Source organism: Camponotus floridanus, unplaced genomic scaffold (assembly GCF_003227725.1).
Source record: "Camponotus floridanus strain SB8 unplaced genomic scaffold, Cflo_v7.5 scaffold9, whole genome shotgun sequence".
In the NCBI taxonomy this organism is placed as follows: Eukaryota; Metazoa; Arthropoda; class Insecta; order Hymenoptera; family Formicidae; genus Camponotus; species Camponotus floridanus.
The window spans coordinates 1,096,659-1,119,500 of NW_020229860.1; the positions used below are offsets into that span (position 1 = coordinate 1,096,659).

Here is a 22,842-nt window from a genome sequence, read left to right on the forward strand (position 1 = left end):
TGCCCCGGACAGGGCCAAGTAGGGTGCAACTGACAGCGGAAGACAATTAGCCTTCTGATACATCCAATGTCGCGTGATACGCTCTGCGATCTACGTAGGAACTTTACAAAGATTCGTTTCACGCATCGTGACACGCGGAACAAAGTGTTTTACGAGGAACACGTACTGTGCGCGATGGAGACCGTTGATTTATAATTCGCTGCGGGAGGTATATATAATATACTTCCTTCATAAAATTATGTAATGTTAATTGATCCGTAAATATATTTTTTATCTCTTGGATTTCAAATCTTTTTTAATTTAATATATTATATTTAATTCACGATTGATGTTATAATTAAATTAAATTTTTGAGTTAGAAGAGAAGGTGGATTGTTGGGTGATGCTACTGAATGTCAAAGTGAATAGAGCCAGTTATAACAGGTATTGCCGAGAGTGCAACTAGAATGCGAAGCAACGGTGACGTCATCGTCTTACGGCTATAATCTCACTCTATTAGTGCGGTATTATTTTCATCGAGAGGATCAAAGAGGATTTCCTACAGGCCTATTGTATCGCGACGATAATTCCTCATTATTAACCTCGTCGGGGGGCGCGTTGGTCTCATGTCGGCTTACCACGCCCCAAGTGCCGAAACAAATCCTCCCGAATTGGTGGATGGTTGATGCAAAGGAGCTTCTATGTGCGACGTAGCTTGGTCCTTTCAACAAAGGATCTGCCGCACGATTGTGGTAGGTCATCCCAACAAAAGGGAAAAATGCAGGTAGAATCCACCATCATTGATTTCAGGTGATCCAAGGAAAGGACCAAGGAGAACTTATCACACGCCGAGGAAAAACCAGTATTTTCTCGACGTGAAGGGATTAGTAAGACATCTTTGATGAGATTTCCAAACAGCCATCTTGGAAAGTGAAATTTGCAACGGATTTCTAAATTCGAAATAAACTCGAATATCATGGCTAACGATTAATGAAGTCATTTGGAGAGAAAAATAAAAATAATAATAAAAATATTCATATTAATAGAATTTAAAAAGTATAGAAATAATTTTATAATTATATTTCATGAGACTATTTCGTTAAATAGTATAGTTTACGTTGTTGAGTCTTATAAAAAAGAAATTCTAATTCCCTCAAGATATATGTACGTGAAATACAATCAAGATTCACTAAATCAAACCCTGCTAAGCAGCTTTAACGGTGCGCGATCTAATCAGACTGCAGTAGCTACTCCAACATCCAAGTTGGTCCGAAAATAAGACATAAATTCTCGAATACACCCTCACCCCCTTCCCCATACGACCATAAAACACCACCACGACCTTATTTAGCCGTATATTTTTCCCCACGAGCGATTCACAATGCCTCAATATCTTACCGTCGCAATATACCATGGACTATCCTTTTCTTCTCGATAGACTTTTCAATTCGGAGTGTCGAATCTTTGTCACCGAGAACGCCAATTCGCCTGCACAAAAGAATCTCCTGTTGAAAACGGATTCCCCCTCTCGCCTCCCATCCACCCTCGGCCGCTTGACGGACAGAATAATTCGGTGAGAATGAAAATTCATGTCCTTCGGCGATCCTTCCCTTCGCGGTCTCGCGTTTGGGGTCCCTGAAAATCCGTGAAATTCTGACGCGCTGGTCAAACCACCGGATAAGTGGGTATCTCTACCGGTACAAAAGAAAAGATACCCTCCACCTTCTGCTATCACAGTTCGTCAGATTTCTCTTATTCCTTGTGGAGACGTCGTACCAATTGTCGGAGGGATGAACGGTCAATGGATGACAAATATAGATATGCGTTTCATATTAGAAAGTTTAGAATATTTATTTTAAGAAATTCTTTTCACGCTATAAGCTAGAAAATAATAACGTGCATATAAAAAGCTATAATCGCGATTAAAATATTTTTATATTCATTCCGTATCTTCTTGCGTGTGTTATAAATCTCTCTCAAAATATTTTTACGAATGTTTGTGGCGGCGTTAGAAGATTATAAACTCTATGCACACCATGCGATGCAAAACCGCCCAGGGGGTGCACGGTCGATCCTCCCACATCTTTAAAAAAGACCACTTTATTCGGCAGATCAGTTTTCAAATCGTTCATAAATAATGAATCTGGCTGCGGGTAGCACCGTACAACGTCAGTCAACTACGCTGATTGCAGCATTGAAGACACGTGTCGTGGATCAATCGTCGGACGCGTGTCAGTATTTTCGTATCATCGCCGAAGGGTGCCTGCTCGTCTCTTTCCCTCTCTTTCTACCTTCCTCTCTACTACCTTTTATCCCGTCAATTTCCTTCCTTCTCCTTCATTCTTCTGCTTCCTTCTTCCTTTATGTCGTCGCCCCTAGTACCTCGAGTTTGCACGCAAAGCCAAACGAGTGTCGCAGGGAAAGCCAAACGATGCGCAGAGGATCGGTTTTTTTTTAATGCGACCAGACGCTTTAATGCGGCCGGGATTATGCGGCTGGACCGACTCCGGATTTCGCTCGAGATCGTCGCGGATAAGGGACGTGTAAACAGAATTCTAAGAACGCCCCTTGGCACGTCACGTCGATCGCTTGTCAGCTGCCGGGATTTGTCGGTTTTTTAATTAAAAGCGTTGACGGAGTTTATAGATAGCGTTGGCTGCGAACGTGTACAATGTAAAATAAAGCATGAAAATTATATTTACGATCTCAATCTTTAAAACACAATATATATAGCGATCTAATATGTAAGATCTCAAAATTCTCAAATATTCCTCTTCTTATGTTGCATAACTAAATAGTGTTGATGAGAATCATATATAACTATCTGTCAATGCAATGAAATCTACGCGATGCGTCATAACTCCTTCGTGAGGCAAATTATCACGACGTGCCGCGCGAGAGAAATTGCGATTGAAGAAGTGGCTGATACCTTCTAAGAAGAAGATAGGTGAGCTAGAAGGTGAAAAGAGAGAGAGAGAGAGAGGGAGGGAGAAAGAGAGAAGGAAAGAAAGATGATGAGTGAAAGACGTCGAGCTAACCCCGACTAACGCGGATAATACTTCATAAGTGGCGGTTCGTGGCCCCGAGGGCTGGCAATCTTCATAGAGCATCGTCTTCGAGACGTTTTAGGCTCTGCTCGATTAGATGCTCGTTCCACCTCGCCGGGCTAATTTGTCTTCGAGGACGTTACGTCAGACGTACTATGTTCGGGCCTTTGTATACAGCTAGTCTCGCGAATTTTTTCTCGAGCGACCTCCTTCGAAGCTACAGTCGGATGAAGGTTTGCGCGCGAGTAAAAAGCCACGAATGTGTCGTTTATGTCAAGAAATCGCGGGATAAAGATGTACGCGAATTGTGAAAGAGCAAATCGTAATTTTGTTTGAAGAAACAGTATGTGTATGTGTGTACGTAGAAATAATTTCATAGCAATTTGCTCCTTATGTAACAATATCTACATTTGAAAACATGCGTTATCATATACAAACAACAAATAAGATAAGAAATATATAATTTCTTAATTTAATATATCAAATTTTTAATTAAAAAAATTGTAATATACGAATAATACGAAAATACTGACACGCGATTAAATTACTTGCGTCATATTGGAACAAAAAATTTGATTTTAGATAAAGTTTCAAGTACACGCTAAAGAACCAGAAAATGATAGTGACAGTTTCCCACAATAAAAAATCGAGAGAGAGATATTGTTATATTATAACACTACGCTGTGTGTAAAACGCATTATAACTGCCAAAGTCTAAAACAAAATAACGGTGCTGTCACGATGGAAATTATAACTTTGCAAGGAAGTCAAATATAATTATATCATGTCGTATCGGCGTAAAAAGAGTACAGGGACTGTCGTTATGTCAATGATATAATTTCTGCAAACAAAACAGAGAGAAGGCAGCGGCGACGTATGATTATTGCGTCGGTTTGTGTGTGGGTGAGTCGCGAAACGCCACCCTTAATGTCTCTCCATGGCGAGAGCGATATTTGCTCGCTTTCCGAGTATTTGATATTCGTAATGCGCATGAATCATGACCGGGAGGCACCGCTCGCTCGCCCGAGATGTGATTATACGGTGTCAGTGACGTATACGTGCAAGGAGCCCCGCACTTTGTACACGGCGGCGTGTATTATTAAGCCGACAATACGTTGGGGTTGCTGCGGCTGGCCGATGGGGTCGAAATTCGACTCCCATGCATCATAATGGAGAGACGCGTGCGGGGTCGGACTGCCATTTAAAAAGTGCTATAATTATACGAACCTCCGTGCTCTTTCCTCCCTTCTTCCCCTCTCGCGTTAGTCGATCGCGGGAGAAAAATCGGAGAGAGATTCGCCGCCGCGAAAAATCACATTTTCGGCTGCGATTACATCGTTTAATGTAATTCTCTTTTAAATACTTTAATAGCTTTACACATTTCAGATATGTAATTACAATTATATCTTTGCAAATATATTATATGAACCTCTCAGAAGCCAAACTAAACTACTTCACGTTTTTAATTTTAATAACACTAATCATATGATTCCTAATAATTTGGACTCATTTGATCGTTTGATTTTTGAGAAACTTCTCATATAATACATTTGCAAAGATATGTAAGCGTATATTGTATGCATAATTGTATTACTGAAAATATAAATATAATTTATGTAATGTGAATATTGTTTACAATTTAGTCACACATGGGAGAGATCTCTTCATTACGTTATAATATCATCTTTTTTCTCGAATCTTTCTTAAAGCTTCGAATGTGAAACTCATCGCTGTACTATGCATTCGCCTCTAATAAAGAGGCACACGCCAAACCTGCAGTGGCCGATAATTATAGACTTCACGCCACCGATCGTTCTCCACTCATTCTTTTCAAGTCGAATTAACGATTGTTAGCCTTTCACCCCCTACGGTCGGTTTCTGTGTACATTTCACATCGCACGATTATAATGCCGTTTTTACTTCCGCAGAAGGTAATTGCGATTCTTGATGTACGTTATATACAAGTCTTGCCGTTAAATTCCATTAACTTACTGTTCGTAAAGTTTAAAAAAAAAGTTACGTAACGAGATGAAAATTGAATCGTAACGATTTATGTTTGTGAAAATTGATGATTGTAATTTCGCACAATGTTTGGATGTTCATATCGATAAAAACAAGAAATAATTATTATTTAAAGATTACAGCAAAGATAATAAAATCAATCATTTTTTTGTCCTTAAATAATACAATAATGTTTGTGAGATAACGACAGATTTATGGCTTTTTTTGTGGTCAATCGCTTCGATTTGTTGAATGATTTTTATTCAGCGCTGCTTGCGATAATATTACGCGATAAGGCTGATCTTATGACGACAAACTTAAAGACAGATTAAAAGATTATTGAGATTTATCGGCCTATTAAAGAATAAAATAATTACGAATACAATTACATTTTTCTACTTCGTTGCAATAATTATTATAATAATATTTGTAAGATATTAATTAAATATCTTATAGACAAGCAATAAGAAGGGATCGGTAAATCTTAAATTGAATTTAACAGCTGAGAATAATCTTCATCTCATACATTAATAAATTTTTTTCTTGGTCTATATAAGAATCTTTTGCCATTTTCGCACTATTATAGTTATCGATGATATTTTATTAGTTAATTCTCGCTTAAGAAATATCCAAAGACACGCTAAAGCCATATTAACTGTATTATCCGTTTCAAAATTCTCAACAATCAATATCGTCAAGCGATCTAATTTGACAGTTTGATAAATAATATTCCACAAGTATTGGTGTAAAATATGCCGGATAACACCGTGTTTCTCAAAACTGTATCTCGACAAATAAATCCCACGAGATAATCGCTAAAGTCCTGAGGCATTTCGAAAATATTAACGCATCGTTTTGTTTAAAAAAAATATTTTAATATAATTCCCAATTACGTGTGTGTCAATAACGCATTGTTGCTAATTTGTAAATCAATGCAAAGTATTATAATACTTGTATTATAATACTTTAAAATAGAGATACGGATATTCTTCACGAAAATTGAAAAATAAAACATAATGCCGACAGTAGCGGGGATTAAGGAAAAATTCGATTCGCGATTTTCGCAACGAAATTGCTTTGGGAGACACTGCGACAGCGTGCGGCTTGAATGACAAACGCGCGCGATTTCTATCCTCTCTCCTCTCCCCCCCCTCTCTCTCTCTGACGCTGCAAATAAGCCGATTATCTCTCTACCGTCTCTCGTAGCAGCACGCGACTATTCCGTTTCATCTCCGAGCCCAACCGAGCCGAGCCGGTCAGCCGACGAAGTCACTTAATTATCAAACAGCGTTAATTATCAGGACTCGATATGCCAGCGATTAGATTCCGGTTACGACTATTTCGCAAGACTCACTGCAAAGCGAGCGTCGTAATTATACTCTGTATAGACGGGACCGGCATTTTGCGTGCTGCTGCACGCACAAGCGTGAACAAGCGTCTTCGGGAGCGCGGCCTTTCGAAGCGTAAACAATTGAGATACCGATCGCGGGGAGCACGGACTGATAATCACCGCGCTTTAATTATTATGTCCGCGTTGCATAAGAGATAGATCTTACTCCCGGGAGCGGCATTTAATTAATACCGCGTTTTGCGATCGGAAGAATCGGATTAAATAGTGGTATCGGCAGCGAGGTAATATGTAATTATCATCCATGAGGAGACATTAGAAGACACGATGTCGATCGCGTTTCTTCCGATCACTCGGTTTACGATTCAAATTGACATTTTTCGTAAATATAATTAGTTTTGCATGAAAAGTTGAATCTGAAAAATGATGCTTAAACAATAACCGTTCGTGCAGTGCAAATATTTTATTGTGATTAATGAATATATCGAGTATAGACACTTCCTTATTTCACAACATTTATTTAAAAAAAAAAAGATCGATACTCGAGCGATTGTAACGGTACGCACGTTAATATACTCGCGGACAGGATAATGATGAATGCATCAATTTCAGCGTATCGAAGGAGAAAACAATAAATTATGTTGCGCTTATCGGACTTATTACGAGAGCGAATGAATTTTTATTCGTTCTTGCTCGCTCGGAAGGTGGTTAATTAATTCCCGGCTGCACATTTACGAACTTGAAATGTAATAAAAAGCCCTGGGGCGCATGCGCGATACGATCTAGGAAGAGAAATTATTAGCTTCCTAGAAATTCATTAAGATTCGTCGTTCCTTTTACTTTCTATCTCTCTCTCTCTCTCAATACTTTTTTCGTTTATTTTGTTAAATCTTATATCGCCGAGATATGCTCGCGTTATCGCGCTAATTATCTCTATGCGTTAATGCTACCGGTAATAATTACATTTATTTATATCGATGAGACACTTTATAATATTTAGCGTCCTTTAGTGTCCTGTAGCGTCCTGTAGTGAATATTGTAGCCACTGCTTATCTTGGAATACTTTAATCATTATCATAACAGCAAATTATATTAAATTATAAATGTGCGCTGTAATTAACAGATAACAACAAAATTTTCAATAAACGGTTTTTTTCACTTTTCTCGAATTTTCTTGCTCTTGACCTTCTCTGCCTTGACATTGTTTCAACTCATCTCTTTGGATGTCTGTGACACGCGACTCTCTTCGCGAGCAATTAGTTTCGTCCAAAGGCGGCCCTCTTCCTCGTGACTCCTCGGCTCTTTTTGTCACGACAATTAATATCACTTGACTCTCTGTTCCGGGGCAGCGCATTTAAATTCGACGCTCGAATAATTTCGTGCACAATTCAACCCTTTCCATCATAACTCACGCGATGACTTGTGGTTCGATATGCTAATGGCGCGTCGATGCGAATTATGCAAGGCGTGAATCGCGGGATGAACAAACGGAATAGGTGTTGGCTTTCGCTGCGCATAAAATTCATCGGAAAAACATTTGTGATGAAATAGTGCGGCGATTTTGATCATCGTGAATCGCGGAAGCCGTTCGCGAACGAATAATCACGCGGCTGAAGAAAAAACGACACTTGCTTTGAGCAAACACGATCGGCGCCAATATATATTGTTGCGCAAATACAGAGTACGAAATAAGCGAGCTAGAAACTGGTTTCACCGCGAGATTCGTTGGCCGGTGGATTGATGATTGAAGGAGGAAGGAGGAGAAATTGCGAGAATCTGGCAAAGAAGAAAATAAGAGGACGAAAGAGCACGTGAGAGGAGAGCGATGCGAAAAAAACAATGTAGTGAATAAGAGAGAGAAGTCAATTATATGTTACGAATAAAATACTCCTTTAAAATACTCTTTTAACGAATGTAAAGTGTTGGAAATCGCTAAACGGAAGAGATTGGTCGAGCCGTACTTATTAATATTTATTGCGTTTATCAATATTTATCACGTCCATCGGAGTTTTTGCGATAAAGGGGAATCGTAAACACTGCGCCGCGGGCAATATTTTTCTTAAATCTTCTTACGGGCCATCTCGTGAGTCTGTTCATGGTCCGCTACTCCGAAGTCTGGCGCAGCTGTTAAATTCAACAATTCTTCCATCGTCCGTAAAAATTCTTGGCAACCTCTTTGGTAAACGAATGATGAGGTTGAGGGCGACGGTTATTCATGCGCCATAGTCTAAAAGTTCCCATCGTATCTCTCGGTAGATTACCTGCTGACATATTACGTAAGAATGAAGGAGAAAAACTTCTACGCTGCAGTTGTCAAATGATATCTATAAAGTCCGAGTTGTAATAATATGAAATAAAAAATTGCTGATACATATAAAATGTTTATATATATATACGACAATTATCATACATCAATTAATATAATAACATCAATATCTTTCTTGAAAAATTAAATAAATTTAAATAAATTCAAATTTAAATAAATTATTTTATCTGACACGTGAGTTCCATTTATTGTATTCCTCTTTCAACTTTAACTTTTATCATTATATAGCATTTCTTAAATATCATTTCCTGGGTTTTACTATCTCCCGCTTGTTCCTCGGTAAACCTGCTTTCAAGTTCCTTCCGGCAGTCTTTTACGTTAAGCTCTCTCGAGTAACGATACCCGGGAAACAAGTGTGTTTTCCATGCCGCGATATTATAATAATAGTAGTAATAATAATAATAACATCACCGTCTTTATTATCCGCACAAAAGACGAGCCGCGTCATAATAGCCGCTTTACGATACCATTTCCGCCCACAAGTGCGCGCACATCCTCGGAACATCTCTAGGCTATTAGTATTACCTTCGCAAAGTATACCCCGTTCTCCACGGTTACTCCGCTTTCAGGACGACTCGTCTGCATCCAGTCATTTCGAGCTCGAGCACGAGACGATTAGAAGAAGACAATGAGGTCGCGCAGCAAAACTACTTGCTTCAGGAATACGAGAAACGACTTTATCCTAACCGACTGTATAACTCGGGGTGCGCTTCTTTTTCTCAATTTCAAGCTCGGTTAGTATTTCTGTAACAAGACTGTTTCCTCATCCGTTGCTTCTACAATCTTCAGGTACGTCGACGAGTATCTGTGGATGATTTGTCCTCGCGACACCTGATTTACCATATCGCAGGAAGTGAATCATTATCGGTCGACTGGTTGCCGAGGACGACAATCATACTGGAGAAAAAGCCGATAAAGAGCCACAGGCGACAGGCAGTCTAGCGATATGACAAACTGTTCTCTCCTTTCGCGGCCAGCGATGTGTACACGATTGCGTACGCATGTACGCACGCACGTACGCAGTGTCGCGTGGCTCGCACCTGTGTACACGCGGTAGTCCCGCTCTCGTATCGCCTCGCTCACCTAGCTGTAGATTGTAGATCGATCACTGTTTATTCGGTCAGCTTTTCCGCGTGATTAAATGCTTGCTCTCGAGGTGTATCGGCTCGTTACCGCTCCAGTGAGGTTGTCTCCGAAGGCTGATTCATGACGCGTCGCATGAAGCATCCCGATACCACATGTGGGTTATCGGAGGATTGTCCTATATCTATGTTCTAAGTCTCTCTGGGTTCTTCAGAACATTGTTGAGCAACAAGTCCGGCTAGGACGTTGCGAATCAAGTTATAATCTGTTAACATTGCTGTTACTATTATTGGCGTCAAAATTATAAATATTATGTTACAATATAAAGAGAAATTTTGCATTTACAATATTTCATGTAACGATATTTTTCAGAAGATAATAAATTCCCAAATCGAAATTTTGTTCCTATTTTTAATTTTTGTACATTTATAGATTTTAGAAAATGTTGATAGTTTTATTTTGTATAGAAATTGAGCTCTCATATACTTTTTATTTCAAATAGACAATAAATACATATTTTCCATTAGAGGTCTAATTGTAAGAGACAAGTTTTCGGCATAATTATAGATTAAATAATTTCAAAAAAAAGGATAATTTCATGCTGCTTTCAAAGTATTAGGTTGAGTTAGATTGCAAATTGAAAGTAAAAATAAGGGAAAAATTTCGAGACAGATTATTGATTATTAAAATTCGATCATCTTTATTAGTACTCACATTTGTTAATTGTCTCTCTATTTGTCTACTCATTTCTTTAAAGCCTGTAATTTTATCGTTCTATGCACTTATCATTGATAAATTCTACAAAAGATTTATGAAAAATGTATGATACTGATTACATATTGATAAGAAAAATACCACGATATCGATGCAATCAAAAACCGGTGATTCACCGCACTATTTTAGACGTGAGTTAATCTACGAAATTGTATTGCGCTTACGTCACACATAAAAGTCGCATTTTTATTGGATGTTTCTCGATAAGCGCCATTATTATATAGCCCTTTTCATTGGTTGTATTGTTTGCAAGCCCGGAGATATGCACATGTATAATGATTTAAAAAAATCATCATGACTCATTGTATTTTATCACATCTATGAAAGCGAGTCCAGTGTTTCTTTTTCCTCGCTTTGACAGGTCTTATTTTACTTGAACAAATATTTATCGAGTCATATCTTGCAAGCGTTTTATATCATCGAATCGATGAAATTTTCGAGTAGAAAGTGGGCGTGTATCTTTTCTTCGCCGCACGTGCTAGATACAAAAGTTACAATACGCAATAATCCTTCTCTGTTGCAAATAAAGAACAAAGTTTTCTACGTAATTAGTCCTTATCTATCTTAGTTAGTCATCGCATTTTAATGTTAACCGCACGATTGTCACGTTCCGTCACCTTGAATCATTTTAGATCGCACCACTCGTCTAACCCGGTTATATTCTGTCGCGCGCGCGCGTCAGAAAACACGCGAAACACCTGATGTATGCAAAAAATAAGTCATGCGTGGCACGAGCGAGAGCGAGACGAGAAAATCCGTGCAATGCCCGCGACGCAATAACTCCGCGACTTTTTTGTCCGATCACGCGGTTTGACTGTTTACTACTGCAACGATAGAAAGTGTGCTTGTAACATTGGCCGGTATATATTCTCGCTGTTGTATTTAACTGCGCAGTGGTTTATCCAGTCGTCTCAGTTTTATCTATCTATAGTTATCTTGAGGTTTTTACGTACATACGTGTATATTGATAAGGATCTTGAGATAACATAGTTTAAATAATCCAAACGATAATCACTTAAAAAAAATGTATTTATCATATATTTTAAATGCCATTCAAAATAATAATACTTGTGAGTATACATTATGTAGCATCACACATTATACATTGTAAGATAATATAATTTTGAATATGCTTTACGTATGCTTATGTAGTGTCACACATAAGATGGTATTTTTTTATACTCCTCCTCAATTTTTTTTAAATTTTTATTAGTCTCTTAATATTAAAAAGAAAAAACAATCGTAAATCTTTTTGGAACAGAGAATTGCTACCACTAAAACAATAGATTCTCTAAATCATATCTTATCAAAGATATCTTATCATAAGTTATCAATATCGTATTTATATATATTCATGCGTGTTTACGCATTCACTTATTATTGAAAAAAAATATTTTCTTAGATTTGAAAAATAAAATTATTTTTATAGATTGTTACATTCATCAAAACAAACATATAAATACATAATTTAATATTGGAAATATTATAGACTGTTCAAAACTCTATTTAATTATTTTATTTAAATCTTATATGTATTCAGACTCATTTTTTTTTAAATTTCATGTCCCCACATTGTTTGCATAACGTTTTTTTATATTATCCTCCACATATAATATTTTCAACACAAGTTATAAGACTATTCCTTCTTATTGATTTTGATAATAATCGGAGACAATTTTTAAGTACAATGGAATTGTATAGTGTAATGCTAGAAAGCCGCGAAATCTTTTCCGCTATACATATATTTCATAAAATATAAATCTAAACACACAAGTTTTTCATGATATAATTTTATTATTACTTACAATTTTCATTATTATTTTATTATTAAATATCAATTTTTAAAGTAACAATTTCTATTAAGCACTAGCTTTCCCACGCGCTATTGAAACTTAATAAGTGATCAAGAACAATCGATCACCGGTCCATTCAAAAACTCCTCTCGCTCCTTTTCCGCGAGAGTAGTTACTCATATAGTCTAATTTTCGCGGATAAAGCTCGCATATCCGCGTTTAATATCCGCGCGACGCGCTTATTCGCGGACAAAGGCGACGTTCATATTTCACGGGCCGAAGGGTCACCAATAAAGGGCTAACCGCCATAACCCACTAACGCCTGACACGCGCCCTTTTGTGGCCGGCTATCTATTGTTTCTTTCGCAACGACATCTAATCGAACGGAAGCCGCGATCTTCCTCTCTCTCGCCGAGCCCGATAAATAAAAATTTGATAGCGCAACACGGTGCAGTCGGTGGAAGATATCGACACGTGTACTCACTTCACAGTGTGATTAAAGGGTACTGCGATAGACTTTTCACACAAGCCAAGCGGCAAACTGCTTGGGTAATATAACGATTACGTGTCTATATAATAATTTGCAATATATAGACGTTAATTTTGTTCAGAAAAAATTATTGAGAGAGACATGTACGTTTACTTTATAATGTTTAAAGAGAAATTTATACGACACATTTACGTGCTGCCTATTTGCTCTAGATTACATATATACTCGCTTGCAGATTTCTCACTGTTGACTTTCGGCTACATTAAAGCGAGTAATATATGGATCTTATACAAAATTGATCGCAAATAATTAAGTTGTAAAGATAAGATAAGTTATTTAGATTCGACTATGCTTGAATATCAATAAATGTTAATAATGAGTATTCAGAACAAGCCTTAAATGTATAACAAATTATTTTGCTACCCTTCAGAATCGCGGGAAAAACACCCGCCCCTAAATCATCGGCGTCTATCGCGCTTGCATCCCGCGTGCAAAAATATGACACGCGCGAGAAGAGCCTCGACGAGAATCGTTGTCCAATCGTCGACGCGGACGAAAACGCAAAACGAGAGAGGGACATTACTACGAGAGCGAGTTACACGTAGGCGAGCGGATGGGCTCAAACTGGTTCGCGAATGTATGCAAATAGAAATGTAATCTGGTGTCAGCGGCGCGACCAATAATGTCAATCAAACGCACTGGTGGCCGAAAGCCAACAATGGGGAATTGGCGATGCGAGTATATGGCCCAGAGCGAATATGCAGTATGTAAATGTTGTCATATCAATGGGGATCTGCATATGGATGCACGCCAGATATACAGGCGCTTTCTCTACCCGGTGACACGCGCGCTTTTGGCGACATGTGCACTCGGTTTAACTCCCGCTCGCCTCCCACTCGCGTTTTTCTCCGCGATTTCCGAGACTATCACATGCGACGCAACGTACCGACGCCGTACAGATTTGCGAATATATTTTTCATTCACGCCGCTCGAACGCGTTTCCGCGTTGTTTGCACGCGGTTTCCGAATCGATCGAGATTGCGAACGATGGCTAGAATTAAAAGGAAAAACAGATATCCATCGTTCGGGATTTTAACGCTTAGATTGCTTAAATGATTTCGAGTACTTGAATAGTTAAAAAAATAAACAAAACATATAGTTGATAATTTATTACGATTTGATGATTTAAGAGAGATTTTTTATTTATACTCGATCGATTAGAAAAACAATTTTCCGTGTACGTTTTCATATATAAATATCACTGACGCCATTTTTCATTGTCATATAAGAGATCCTCTCCAAAATGAAAAATAGTTTTTTATTCATCATATTCATATTTATGCGCAATATGATTTCAAATCGAAATTTGGTTGCTATTTTCAATCTTAATTTTTCTCACATCTATGATTCAAGACGACTTTGATAGATTTTTTTAAATGTAGACATTAAACTTTTTAATTTAAATAGATGGTAAATGAACAATTTCCCACTTAGAAATTTAAAAAAGAAAAGCAAAGTTACAATATAAGTAGTTTAAAAAATCTGCTTAAAGTATCAAATGTCAGATTGAAAATTGAAATTGAAAATATTTCAACACTCGACATATTTTTCAGATACGAAAAAATATATATGTATAACTGATGTACATAGTTTGCACGTTCAATTAAATCTATTGTTTCATTGGTTCGCTAGTTTCCATACATGTTTCGGTTTGCGCATTTCTACTTTATTCGACCTTCCACACCTGCGTTTCCGATATATAGCCCGTGTTATTAAAAACATAGCAAAGCGCCGCGAATATTCTCCACGCGCGCTGTTACATCGGCGTGATCTTTTTTCAGTTACACGCCGGATATGTGCGCTCTCTTGTTTGCTGTTGTTTCGGATCGAGTTAATCCACGGGGAAACACGCGAGTGAAAATCGAAGCAAAAATGAGGCTCGGAAAGAGGGGAAAATTCACGGGTGGCATATGCGCGCCCTCGTTATTCGAAACCACCGATATGCAATTTCGTTGACGTAGCGCGAACTGCAAAAGCGATACACCGGAAAATCTTCCTAATGATGCATTTGCACAATGTTACCATCGTTACCACTGATTTCTCCTCTCGATTTTTAAACAAAACCATTATTATACATGTAATATTATTAAAGAGATATCTTACTTACCTACATAGAGAGACATGCCGCACACGTGCGCTAGAAAATATCGGTAGCGCCTAATTTGCCATTAATATTTCAATTTCCTGATTTGCATATACCGTTGTCTGAGCCCGTTACAAAGCAATTGCCAGGCTCTAATCCGGCATACGGAACAACCGGCAACCCAACGTCTTGCGGTCCGCGTTAGATTCAGAACGCTGAATAGAATGGGGCACAACGCTCGATTGGTTTGCGGTCGCATCCCTTAATAATGAGCTTCGCAGATGGCACGTCTCAGGAAACCCATTAGAATGATTCTAAACACTATGACCGACCCGCGCAGATCGATACAAATTGGGCAACCAAGGCGTCTGCTTCATCTATATATAATCACGCTCTCTCTCTAATTCTTGTCAATACAATTAAGATTTATTCTATAATTTATTTAAAATAAAATTGATTCTATACTTGGATTTATTCGTCTATACATTCGGAATAAAAATAAAATTTTCACTAACACATTTAACATAAATGGCATAAGATGACAAGAGACAGGATCGGGTGAAGGAGCGTGATGATATAATATCAAGATACATGTGTGTCAATGCTTTCGGCGTGTTCACATTTATTCAATAGAAAAATCAAAAACGTACAATAATGATACGGCGACGCATAAGTGGGGCCACCGCCGCAATCGATGTTGCGTAACGTTACGATATATCGAGATAACTATATAAAAGTGAAAAAATCTGTACAATGAAAGACATGGTGGGTAGCGGAGAGATGCCCCCGTCCCTTTGCGAACTCCCAATGGTCGTCGTCGCGCCTCCGAGGCGCCGCGCATCATGAGAGAAACGAGAGCATGCGAAAAGGGAAAAGAACGAAAGTGTACAACGATAAGTAGTCGGACTCCTCTCTCGTTGCAGCAGCGGCTTCCGGAGGTCGCTTCGTCGACCGGCGGTCGGACAGCGGACGTGAGAGCGATTCGTAAAAGTAATCGACCATGGGGAGTGATGATGGTTACAAAATATTAAGATTACAATGATAATATAATCATAATAGTAATGATATCTCTTTTTTAATATTATAATATTAATAATAATAATAATAATAATAATTAAATTCGGCAATAATAATAATAATAATAATAATAATAATAATAATAATAATAATAATAATCTATTAATAGATAATAATCATAAACGTCCGCGCACATAGTACTTAAAATCATACTCAATAAAATTAATAACACGAAAAATTGTCATAAACTAAAACCAAAAGTAATCGATAACATATGGTATATGTAATGACTTATAATAGCACAGCATTGCATTGTATGATTAGATCCGCGCGCCAGATACGCACCGGCTTCTCGTTATGTGTTTTTTTTTTTTTTATCACTTTCACGTATTATCCCCTTTTTCCATTCGTTCGGGGATAATCGACGGCAGTATCCCGCGAAATTTCGCGCGAGGAGCCGAGGCACATCCCGACAATCGCGCGACCATACGTTCGTTTAAAACTAAAAACATCAATAAGACGCGAAAGAGGAGAGAGAGAGAGGAGGATACGAGAGGGAGAAGAGAAATAAGGAGAAAAAACGGTAGACGAAAACATAAAAAAAGAGGAAAACAAAAAAAAAGAAACAGAGGAGATATATTCTCTCGAGCGTCCTTGCATTCTGCGTTGATTATTGTGACATTCTCGCTACCGTCGCTGCTCCAGGTCGAAATGACGGGAAGAAACGACGAGAGAGGAGGAGCTCAAGAGTTTTCTGTTCGGGGTTTTTCTCCTCGCCTCGAAAACACTCCTAGACCGCTCGGAGAGCTACCGTCTTAAGTCGAAATTTAATTGGAGGCGCGGAGAAACAAAACGCAAAAAAAAAAAAGAAAAGAAAGTAAAGTCGAGTTGCAGAAGACGGAGGAGACAAGTGGATCGTTACGAGAGAGTCGAAACGATCGAAATTAATAGGGGAGATAAAGAGGAGAGACAAAACTAAAAATAAAAAACAAATCAACAGTACTCTGCTCTCTTTCGCTCACATCTGCACTAAAGAAGGAAGATTATTACATAATACCATATATTTTGTATAATATATATCACGTGACCGCCGTACATCTTCCGTCCATCACTCGCGTCGGGATAATCGAAGCTAAAAAAAAAAAAAAAAACGAAAGACATACATATATCTAAAAATAAAAAAAAGAACAAAAATAAAAAAAGAAAAAAATAACGGACACGCGTATAGCATCTCAATATCGCATCTCAGTGTTGTCGATAGAAAAGAAAAGAAAAGATAAAGAAAAGCACCTCAAGTGTCGTGCAAAGCGCTCGCATCATTTCCCTCCTCACTTATTTGGTCGCTTCTTTGGATTGGTCAGCTGGACGAAAATTGATCAACGAGATGTATTGTCTTTTCTATGTGTCTTTTTTTGTCTCTTCTATGTTTTATTATACACATTGATCGTATTCCATTGACAGTCTTTACAGCCCGATTATATATTATCTCTGTCACGTGTCGGAATTATTTGCAGTCCAGACTCTATCACAAGGCAGTTGCGAGCTTTACATACGACTTGAGAGACCCCATAACAGTTTGTTCTGGGGAGGAAAATTCTAACGGTTAAAATTTTTTTATTTTTTGTTATCAAGTTATTCTCTTTCTTTCTCTCTCTCTCTCTCATTCTCGCTCTCTTTGTACGCTCCCTTTCATACGATTTCACGCACGCTCGATCGACCCAAATACATATTTCCTCGTTCTCTCTTTTTTCCTATCGTTTTCCTTCTTTCGCAAATAACGTATAGATCGCGGCGGTCTATATGGTCCACGGGACATTTGGCTACAGGTAACGTATTTTTGTAGGCATTCAGAGTTTACGAGCTTCTTGCTATTTAAATTGGAGCACAAAAGATTACATAGCAAAGAGATAGGCAAAGATGGTCCGCCGAGTGTGACTCGCTCGCTTCTCGTTTTGATTCGATCAACTTTATCACATGGAGCGATTATGAAACAAATGCGATAAAGATTTGCGAATTACACGTAAAGAATCTGATAAAACTTTCTTGTTAGAATATCTTTCAAAAAAAAAGATTTTATTTTGCCAACAATTACCCTCGAAAAAAAAATTAATTATATTTACAAAATTTTTAACCAGAATATAAATATCCTCTTGTCGTGTTTGTATATATTTGAAAGTTCGTGACGTAAGTCAATGGTCAGAATTAAATAAGACAAGACGGTTGCGTAAATACTAAATCAACGGACGAGATGAAATCGAGATACGTATTTCGAGCGTCGAGCGAGTTACACTCGAGGGACTCAGAGAAAAGCGGGGTTTCCAAGTGGCACGGTGACACAAATGATCGACCTATCGATCGGAGCCGAGGGTCACTGTTACGTGTCCCAGCGTGCTCCGCTAAAGAGAACGAAACCGTGAGCGACGGTTGGCACCTGACTGTGGCTGGGGCGATAGAATCGCGAATAATTCTCTTACTTCTAGACACGAGTACTACACATCCGAAGAACGTACAACAGTCATTTTATGGCAAACTTATACAGTCTGAGCAAACGAAAATTTCTCATAAGATCTTAGACAATTACAATAGTATTAAGGGCAAGTGTATGTCTGTGTGTACATGTAATCATGTAATATGCATACACGTTTGTATGCCGTGTCAGCGTAAATATGTATATATAGATGTAATTTTGGGTACAATGAGTTCTTGTCTCCATACAATTTCAATTTGTTACTTGAACCGAAGGGCAAGAGGGGCTCGTCCGTTCCTGCGCGAAAAGAGTATCGATCACAATCGAAATGCATGCGTTATGTGACGTACTATAATAGCTTGTTACTGATAGAAGAGTGTTTTTACGGAGAAATACAAGTGTCAGTGCACTTCGATCCGATATTCGTCGTCTCGTATCGATTGATATCCGGAGAGGTCCTATTAAAAATTTATCTGCGCGCGCGAATCCGAAAGAGCCCATCTTCCCTTCAATACTTTCCAACTCGATACTTCGGGATCGCAATTATAGGAAAGGCAAACATTGCCTTTCTAGGAGGAGAGAGGTTTAATCGATTATTTAAAACAAAAAAAATATAGATATATATATATTTGTAAATATATATATATATATATATATATATATATATGTATGTATATATATGTATGTATGAGAGGGAAATCTCGATCTTAGAAAATATGCGTCGTTAAACAAAAATACACGAATCTCAATGGTTGGTCCGATAAGACTAGCGATTATCTCTTTATAGCGCCGGGGAGTTTGAGACCTCGAGCTTTCACATGTTTTGCGACGAGTATAATGATAGAAATAATAAAATAATCAATAATATATAATAATAATAATAATAATAATAATAATAATAATAATAATAATAATAATTAGTGATCGTACTATGTCGTAGATGATTATTGAGTGCGAACGCAGCGATAAACAGTTTTTTCGTTGTTATAAACCTAGCTATCCGAGTAAGATCGCTACAACAACGCCGTCATCCTTCGCCTCACGTCGAATATAATGGTTTATCTCTCTTTAATCCTAATAATCCTATCTTTATCTAATTGAGGTATCGGCCAATCGAGCGCCGATGCCGTTCGTTTTGACGAACCGTTAATCGAGAGGGATAGAAAAAATCGAGAAAGAGACGGGAGAAAGAGAGAGAGAGAGAGAGAGAAAAAAAGACTTTCTGTGCGCGGACGGGCGGAAACGAACGGCGTCGACCGCTGAATTCGCGTAACAATCGATACCTCCAGGAGATCATATGAAAGATTCGTTAACATATACTTAATCTTATGAGATTATTACAAACTAACGCGCGCGCGAACGCGTACTATAAAAAAATAAAGAAAAAGAAAAAAAAACAGAACAAGGTGGGCCAAAGAAATGCAATGAGAGAAAAGCGCAACCGCAATTGCAAAAGTACGTTAAATCGTCTCCGGGAAGGGAGGGGTTCTCTTTGTCATAGAAGAGGGAAGGGGAAGGATGTATTATAGTATTCAATATGATTATTCGTTATAATAATCGGATATTTTATTAATAATTACGAGATCACAGTGACGCTTTGACGCGCGGGGATCTCGGGTGGGCGGGCTGCGTCTACCGCTGCATTCTTTTCCGTCACATTGTGTATGTGTGTGTGTATGTGCACTTATTCTTATATATTGCGCGTGCAAAATATGTACATATATACATATATTGCTGACTCTTTTTGTTTTTCTTCCAACGCGGAAAGACCCTCGAGAAGACCGCGTTTCTCGTGTCTTCCCATGTCAAAAGTTGTTTAAAAGATGCGGTTAAATTATCCCAGATGCGAAATTATCTCTCTTTGAGTAAGCGTATCGACAGCCTGCCCCCCATGATCCGCATAGTCACAGTTATAGCTTATTTCCCACCTTCGACTTACGCCCTTCGATCTTCATCAATCTCCGAAGAATCGTCTAATCTCCACTATCCTTGTAACACCACCTCTCCGTTATACTTTCTCTGGGCACATAACCCTATTGAAATATACGATTCTCTTTCCTCCGCATATAACGGGTTATCATCTCTCCCGAAACAATAATATCCCCGAATATACCATTTAAAATATATATATATGCTTTTATATATATCTTCCATATTATATATATATATATTTTTATAATATATATGCGTTTATCTATATATCATTATATCTTCAATATGGCTGACTATTACCTAAGTGCTTTTATAGAGCAATTAATCTAAAAAAAAGAACAAAAAAGTAAAAAAAAATATATCGGGGGAAAAAACCGTAGTTCGAAGTTATCGCGTTTTTTACGGCCCCGAAAAAAAGCGACTATGTACATGCGCCGTGTTTTCTCACTTTCAATTTTTCTCCAACACGTATGTGTATATATATATATATATATATAATATATTCCGTCCCCGGGCCAAATTCGGCGAATTCGCTCTGCCTTTCCCTATCTATACGGAGTAAAAAGAATTAAATGGCTGCGACCTTTTTTTAGGCCGTCACGCGCCACGTTTTATCGCGCTGCAGGAAAACGGGAATTTTTCCCTTTGGTCGGAATGCAACAACCTCCACGAGAGTAAGAGTCGTCCTCCCCTTAAAACTCGTGGTCCTCCCCATGACAACGACAAACACTATCTATATCGTATTAATATGTATACACGATAATCTTGTACCGTTGCGTGCTCTCTCCGCGAAAGGAGCAAGCTGCACAGAGGAAACCTGATCGAATATTAGAGATTCTGCCGAGATGAGAGTGCGAGGCGAATCACACCGTTAAATTAAATTCAGACAAATTTTTCGCAACAGCTGTCAATACAGTTGGTCCTGACAGTTGGCGCGAATTCGATCATCGGCGCATTATTCAAATTTTGACAATTTCATCAAATGTTGACAATTTTGACACGCCGATTGTAAGAGCCCAAATTTCCAGATAAATATGACGAAAAATTATTTATGTAAAATTGTAAATATTATCTTGTGAAATTAGATTCCATGAGATAAACGTGAAATGTTAAAACTCTACAATTTATATGTATATGTATATAAAGATCATCTTTTAAACAATCTACTGCAGCAACTTTTTATTCTTTTATTCTTTTATTTTAGTAAATTCAAAAATCACGCACAATTGTTATTTATATATTAAATTTATAAATTTATTTATATATTAAATTCACTTGCTAAATGCTTCGATGGAAATCTAATCTCACCATTTATGTATAATTTGATTCAACGGTTGACTCGCGTTCCGTGGAAATAGATTTGAGTTTCTAAACATGAGAAATATTCTCGCAAAAACACGACAGAATGGAGCGCTAAAATATGATGAAAATACACATGATAAAGACTCGAAAATTTGCGCGTGCCGAGATTAAAACGACGCGTTAAATACTCATTTTTTCGTCGTCTAAGACGACTTCTCCTTGCAGCGCGTTTCACGAATTCTCATATTTTCTTAAAATATTTGTGTCTCAGCGACGCTAACTACTTCGTCTTTAAGAATTACGGACACCGACATTATTATTGACTTTCCACAAAACCGCTCCCACGGAAGCGTTTGGCGAGAATTTGCTTATCTCGAAAAATGGCAGTAATATATCTCGCCCGCGCATATATACTATTTATTTCTCAAACGCCTATTAGACGAATAGAAAAACTGTATCGCCTATAAATAAATACTATGGACCTACACATTGGAATACTTCGACGGAGTAACGTCACAATCAGCCTATCAATAGGGAGACAAAGGAAAAACGCAATAGACTTGTACTCGGGAGAAAAGAGAAAACGCGGCCCGCAGGGACGACTATACACAGCAGCCTCAGATAGTTTTGGTCTGGATAGTCTGCAACCGAAAGCCCGAGAATATACGCGTTTCCTCCCCTTCACTCGCTCTTTTCTTCGCCGTTCCCGTAGAACCCTAAGAAAAATCACGAAATGAAAAATCCTGATCCGCTCGACCGTGAAAATCGAGACTCTCTGGATTGTCGAGTGAAAACAATATATGATATTCTATCGATACACGCTACGTTCGAGATCATCAGAGATTACGTTACATCGCGCGCAACAAAATCGTCATCGGTAAATTATATAGAACTGCGAAGCGGGGAAGCGAAACGGAGGGAATCGCGTCAAAAACAGGTGATTCAGAGCGAGAGAATCGATAGACAATTTGCCGACAAAAGAAAAGGGATAGAAACGCGCGGAGAAGAGAAGGAAAGAGAAGAATACAGACGAGTTGTAGAAAAAGTACGCACAGGGGAAAGAGGGAAGTGCTCCTTCCAATGTGTCGCGAAAGGCGTCCCGCATGGACGAGGGCGCCTACCTAATAGCTAAGCTACCGGA

At 38.2% G+C, this 22,842-nt stretch overlaps 2 long non-coding RNA genes across 3 annotated transcripts; both read right to left on the reverse strand.

The window, feature by feature from the left end:
- Positions 1–7,348: 7,348 nt before the first annotated feature.
- Positions 7,349–11,419, reverse strand: LOC109610573. 2 transcript variants are annotated; one of them, XR_002192922.2, is made up of 3 exons: positions 10,498–11,419; positions 9,226–10,048; positions 7,349–8,635 (listed from the first exon to the last, which is right to left on the reverse strand). It is a non-coding gene; the product is annotated as an uncharacterized LOC109610573 (long non-coding RNA). The 2 variants fall into 2 exon arrangements; XR_003123677.1 differs by having other exon boundaries at positions 7,349–8,638.
- A 4,160-nt stretch (positions 11,420–15,579) lies between these two features.
- Positions 15,580–19,069, reverse strand: LOC105259265. Its single transcript, XR_889800.2, has 2 exons — positions 17,291–19,069; positions 15,580–17,132 (listed from the first exon to the last, which is right to left on the reverse strand). It is a non-coding gene; the product is annotated as an uncharacterized LOC105259265 (long non-coding RNA).
- Positions 19,070–22,842: the final 3,773 nt, after the last annotated feature.